Here is a 7,187-nt window from a genome sequence, read left to right on the forward strand (position 1 = left end):
GGTGGTGATCACCTTTGACAATATCGCTAACTGATTATTTTGTATTATTATTAATATACATTTTTACCATATCAATGGGGGTTATATTCACATTCATTCTGGCTTAATGAAGAAGCCACAAAACACAGTAAATACGATAAGATAAGATGATCCTTTATTAATCCCCCATCAAGAAATACCATCCAAACCTCGCATGTACCTGTTGTCTGGTTCATCAAGACCTCAGTCTTCTGGTTCATCAAGACCTCAGTCTTCTGGTTCATCAAGACCTCAGTCTTCTGGTTCATCAAGACCTCAGTCTCCTGGTTCATCAAGACCTCAGTCTTCTGGTTCATCAAGACCTCTGTCTTCTGGTTCATCAAGACCTCAGTCTCCTGGTTCATCAAGACCTCAGTCTTCTGGTTCATCAAGACCTCAGTCGTCTGGTTCATCAAGACCTCAGTCTCCTGGTTCATCAAGACCTCAGTCTTCTGGTTCATCAAGACCTCTGTCTTCTGGTTCATCAAGACCTCAGTCTCCTGGTTCATCAAGACCTCAGTCTTCTGGTTCATCAAGACCTCAGTCGTCTGGTTCATCAAGACCTCAGTCTGGTTCATCAAGACCTCAGTCTCCTGGTTCATCAAGACCTCAGTCGTCTGGTTCATCAAGACCTCAGTCTTCTGGTTCATCAAGACCTCCGTCTTCTGGTTCATCAAGACCTCAGTCGTCTGGTTCATCAAGACCTCAGTCTCCTGGTTCATCAAGACCTCAGTCTCCTGGTTCATCAAGACCTCAGTCGTCTGGTTCATCAAGACCTCCGTCTTCTGGTTCATCAAGACCTCAGTCTTCTGGTTCATCAAGACCTCCGTCTTCTGGTTCATCAAGACCTCCGTCTTCTGGTTCATCAAGACCTCCGTCTTCTGGTTCATCAAGACCTCAGTCTTCTGGTTCATCAAGACCTCAGTCTTCTGGTTCATCAAGACCTCTGTCTTCTGGTTCATCAATACCTCTGTCTTCTGGTTCATCAAGACCTCCGTCTTCTGGTTCATCAAGACCTCAGTCTTCTGGTTCATCAAGACCTCTGTCTTCTGGTTCATCAAGACCTCCGTCTTCTGGTTCATCAAGACCTCTGTCTTCTGGTTCATCAAGACCTCAGTCTGGTTCATCAAGACCTCTGTCTTCTGGTTCATCAAGACCTCCGTCTTCTGGTTCATCAAGACCTCAGTCTTCTGGTTCATCAAGACCTCTGTCTTCTGGTTCATCAAGACCTCTGTCTTCTGGTTCATCAAGACCTCAGTCTTCTGGTTCATCAAGACCTCAGTCTTCTGGTTCATCAAGACCTCAGTCTTCTGGTTCATCAAGACCTCAGTCTTCTGGTTCATCAAGACCTCCGTATTCTGGTTCATCAAGACCTCAGTCTTCTGGTTCATCAAGACCTCCGTCTTCTAGTTCATCAAGACCTCTGTCGTCTGGTTCATCAAGACCTCAGTCTTCTGGTTCATCAAGACCTCAGTCTTCTGGTTCATCAAGACCTCAGTCTTCTGGTTCATCAAGACCTCAGTCTTCTGGTTCATCAAGACCTCCGTCTTCTGGTTCATCAAGACCTCAGTCTTCTGGTTCATCAAGACCTCTGTCTTCTGGTTCATCAAGACCTCAGTCTTCTGGTTCATCAAGACCTCAGTCTTCTGGTTCATCAATACCTCTGTCTTCTGGTTCATCAAGACCCCAGTCTTCTGGTTCATCAAGACCTCAGTCTTCTGGTTCATCAATACCTCAGTCTTCTGGTTCATCAAGACCTCAGTCTTCTGGTTCATCAAGACCTCAGTCTTCTGGTTCATCAAGACCCCAGTCTTCTGGTTCATCAAGACCTCCGTCTTCTGGTTCATCAAGACCCCAGTCTTCTGGTTCATCAAGACCTCAGTCTTCTGGTTCATCAAGACCCCAGTCTTCTGGTTCATCAAGACCTCAGTCTTCTGGTTCATCAAGACCCCAGTCTTCTGGTTCATCAAGACCTCCGTCTTCTGGTTCATCAAGACCCCAGTCTTCTGGTTCATCAAGACCTCCGTCTTCTGGTTCATCAAGACCCCAGTCATGTATATACTCTCTTTTAGAAACTCTGTCTCTTAAACAGTACTGTATATTTGTATATCTTGTATGTCATAAATGTCTGGATGTAACAGTACTGTTTATCTGTATGTCGTGTATGTCATATGTTACAATGAATTGAAAATGGGGGACCCTGATGTAAACAAGATGAAAGTATTTCTCTGGTCTGCATCCCCTTAACAATTGTGTGCATTGAGCCGTACTGTTGTGTGCACCCATTCTGCAATCTTTTAATAAAGTTTTCAATCAATCAATCAATCAATCAAAGTCAATCAACTATTTCACAAGAAAATGACCTACTTTTACTTTGTTTACATTTGAGTGGTGAGTCGGGGTCTTTCGGTTTCTACGCGGTGGATCAGTGCTTTAAGCCGCGACCGTCCGTGACCTTTAATCGAGGTATTGCTCAACTTCAAACGAAACGGAAGATTGTGCAAGGCTGGGGAGATTCAACGCAAATGACGTACAAAACGTACAAAGAAAACGTACAAAACAAGTGCAGCGCGCAGGCGAAACCTCCACCAGGCTCCTCCCCTTTCCTCTTTCTTAGAATGTCGCTATTTGCTTTGAGCAAATGGCCGCTGTTGCACAACTGTTCAGACATCGGGGCTCAAGCAGTTCACCCACACGCACACACCCACACGCACACACACGTACCCGCACACGTACCCGCACACACACATGCACGCACGCACGCACACACACACGTACCCGCACACGTACCCGCACACACACACACACACACACACACACACACACACACACACACACACACACACACTCACACACACACACACACACACACACACACACACACACACACACACACACACACACACACACACACACACACACACACACACACACACACACACACACACACACACACACACACATATATATATATACATACACAGACACACAGACACACAGACACACAAACAAACAAACACACACACACACACACACACACACGCACACAAACATATACTGCAGTAAACAGTGTTTGGAGAAGTAGCCAATTTGCTGTATTTCCAGCCCGTTCTGCCAGAGTGTTTTTACCAGACCCTCAAATGAGAAACACCCTGTTTTACTGTTTTACAGAACAAGGCCTCTCACACCTTCTCCTCTCTCTCTCTGCTCTTTATGAAACTACAACACAAGGCCTCTCTCACCTTCTCCTCTCTCTGCTCTTTATGAAACTACAACACAAGGCCTCTCACACCTTCTCCTCTTTCCTTCTGCTCTTTATGAAACTACAACACAAGGCCTCTCACACCTTCTCCTCTCTCTGTTCTTTATGAAACTACAACACAAGGCCTCTCTCACCTTCTCCTCTCTCTCTGTTCTTTATGAAACTACAACACAAGGCCTCTCACACCTTCTCCTCTCTCTCTGCTCTTTATGAAACTACAACACAAGGCCTCTCTCACCTTCTCCTCTCTCTCTCTGTTCTTTATGAAACTACAACACAAGGCCTCTCACACCTTCTCCTCTCTCTGCTCTTTATGAAACTACAACACAAGGCCTCTCTCACCTCCTCCTCCTCTCTGCTCTTTATGAAACTACAACACAAGGCCTCTCTCACCTCCTCCTCCTCTCTGTTCTTTATGAAACTACAACACAAGGCCTCTCTCACCTTCTCCTCTCTCTCTGTTCTTTATGAAACTACAACACAAGGCCTCTCACACCTTCTCCTCTCTCTCTCTGCTCTTTATGAAACTACAACACAAGGCCTCTCTCACCTTCTCCTCTCTCTCTCTCTGTTCTTTATGAAACTACAACACAAGGCCTCTCACACCTTCTCCTCTCTCTGCTCTTTATGAAACTACAACACAAGGCCTCTCTCACCTCCTCCTCCTCTCTGCTCTTTATGAAACTACAACACAAGGCCTCTCTCACCTCCTCCTCCTCTCTCTGCTCTTTATGAAACTACAACACAAGGCCTCTCTCACCTCCTCCTCTCTCTCTGCTCTTTATGAAACTACAACACAAGGCCTCTCTCACCTTCTCCTCTCTCTCTGCTCTTTATGAAACTACAACACAAGGCCTCTCTCACCTCCTCCTCCTCTCTCTGCTCTTTATGAAACTACAACACAAGGCCTCTCTCACCTCCTCCTCTCTCTGCTCTTTATGAAACTACAACACAAGGCCTCTCTCACCTTCTCCTCTCTCTCTGCTCTTTATGAAACTACAACACAAGGCCTCTCTCACCTCCTCCTCTCTCTCTGTTCTTTATGAAACTACAACACAAGGCCTCTCTCACCTCCTCCTCTCTCTCTGCTCTTTATGAAACTACAACACAAGGCCTCTCTCACCTTCTCCTCTCTCTCTGCTCTTTATGAAACTACAACACAAGGCCTCTCTCACCTTCTCCTCCTCTCTCTGCTCTTTATGAAACTACAACACAAGGCCTCTCTCACCTTCTCCTCTCTCTCTCTGCTCTTTATGAAACTACAACACAAGGCCTCTCACACCTTCTCCTCTCTCTCTCTCTGCTCTTTATGAAACTACAACACAAGGCCTCTCTCACCTTCTCCTCTCTCTCTCTGCTCTTTATGAAACTACAACACAAGGCCTCTCTCACCTTCTCCTCTCTCTCTCTGTTCTTTATGAAACTACAACACAAGGCCTCTCTCACCTCCTCCTCTCTCTCTCTGTTCTTTATGAAACTACAACACAAGGCCTCTCTCACCTCCTCCTCCTCTCTCTCTGCTCTTTATGAAACTACAACACAAGGCCTCTCTCACCTCCTCCTCTCTCTCTGCTCTTTATGAAACTACAACACAAGGCCTCGCTCACCTTCTCCTCTCTCTCTGCTCTTTATGAAACTACAACACAAGGCCTCTCTCACCTTCTCCTCTCTCTCTCTGCTCTTTATGAAACTACAACACAAGGCCTCTCTCACCTTCTCCTCTCTCTCTCTGCTCTTTATGAAACTACAACACAAAGCCTCTCTCACCTTCTCCTCTCTCTGCTCTTTATGAAACTACAACACAAGGCCTCTCTCACCTTCTCCTCTCTCTCTGCTCTTTATGAAACTACAACACAAGGCCTCTCTCACCTTCTCCTCTCTCTCTCTGCTCTTTATGAAACTACAACACAAGGCCTCTCTCACCTTCTCCTCTCTCTCTCTGCTCTTTATGAAACTACAACACAAGGCCTCTCTCACCTTCTCCTCTCTCTCTGCTCTTTATGAAACTACAACACAAGGCCTCTCACACCTTCTCCTCTCTCTCTGCTCTTTATGAAACTACAACACAAGGCCTCTCTCACCTTCTCCTCCTCTCTCTGCTCTTTATGAAACTACAACACAAGGCCTCTCTCACCTTCTCCTCTCTCTCTGCTCTTTATGAAACTACAAAACAAGGCCTCTCTCACCTCCTCCTCTCTCTCTCTGCTCTTTATGAAACTACAACACAAGGCCTCTCTCACCTCCTCCTCTCTCTCTGCTCTTTATGAAACTACAACACAAGGCCTCTCTCACCTCCTCCTCTCTCTCTGCTCTTTATGAAACTACAACACAAGGCCTCTCTCACCTTCTCCTCTCTCTCTCTGCTCTTTATGAAACTACAACACAAGGCCTCTCTCACCTCCTCCTCTCTCTCTCTGCTCTTTATGAAACTACAACACAAGGCCTCTCTCACCTTCTCCTCTCTCTCTCTGCTCTTTATGAAACTACAACACAAGGCCTCTCTCACCTTCTCCTCTCTCTCTCTGCTCTTTATGAAACTACAACACAAGGCCTCTCTCACCTCCTCCTCTCTCTCTCTGCTCTTTATGAAACTACAACACAAGGCCTCTCTCACCTCCTCCTCTCTCTCTCTGTTCTTTATGAAACTACAACACAAGGCCTCTCACACCTTCTCCTCTCTCTCTCTCTGCTCTTTATGAAACTACAACACAAGGCCTCTCTCACCTCCTCCTCCTCTCTCTCTGCTCTTTATGAAACTACAACACAAGGCCTCTCTCACCTCCTCCTCCTCTCTCTGCTCTTTATGAAACTACAACACAAGGCCTCTCTCACCTTCTCCTCTCTCTCTGCTCTTTATGAAACTACAACACAAGGCCTCTCTCACCTTCTCCTCTCTCTCTCTCTGCTCTTTATGAAACTACAACACAAAGCCTCTCTCACCTTCTCCTCTCTCTCTGCTCTTTATGAAACTACAACACAAGGCCTCTCTCACCTTCTCCTCTCTCTCTGCTCTTTATGAAACTACAACACAAGGCCTCTCTCACCTCCTCCTCTCTCTCTGCTCTTCATGAAACTACAACACAAGGCCTCTCTCACCTTCTCCTCTCTCTCTGCTCTTTATGAAACTACAACACAAGGCCTCTCTCACCTTCTCCTCTCTCTCTGCTCTTTATGAAACTACAACACAAGGCCTCTCTCACCTTCTCCTCTCTCTCTCTGCTCTTTATGAAACTACAACACAAGGCCTCTCTCACCTTCTCCTCTCTCTCTGCTCTTTATGAAACTACAACACAAGGCCTCTCTCACCTCCTCCTCTCTTTCTGCTCTTTATGAAACTACAACACAAGGCCTCTCTCACCTTCTCCTCTCTATCTCTGCTCTTTATGAAACTACAACACAAGGCCTCTCTCACCTTCTCCTCTCTCTCTGCTCTTTATGAAACTACAACACAAGGCCTCTCTCACCTCCTCCTCTCTTTCTGCTCTTTATGAAACTACAACACAAGGCCTCTCTCACCTTCTCCTCTCTCTCTCTGCTCTTTATGAAACTACAACACAAGGCCTCTCTCACCTCCTCCTCTCTCTCTCTGCTCTTTATGAAACTACAACACAAGGCCTCTCTCACCTCCTCCTCCTCTCTCTGCTCTTTATGAAACTACAACACAAGGCCTCTCTCACCTCCTCCTCTCTCTCTCTGCTCTTCATGAAACTACAACACAAGGCCTCTCACACCTTCTCCTCTCTCTCTCTGCTCTTTATGAAACTACAACACAAGGCCTCTCTCACCTTCTCCTCTCTCTCTCTCTGCTCTTTATGAAACTACAACACAAGGCCTCTCTCACCTCCTCCTCTCTTTCTGCTCTTTATGAAACTACAACACAAGGCCTCTCTCACCTTCTCCTCTCTCT

The sequence above is a fragment of the Notolepis coatsorum genome (genome assembly GCF_963971535.1).
Source record: "Notolepis coatsorum genome assembly, chromosome: 3".
Classification (NCBI taxonomy): domain Eukaryota; kingdom Metazoa; phylum Chordata; class Actinopteri; order Aulopiformes; family Paralepididae; genus Notolepis; species Notolepis coatsorum.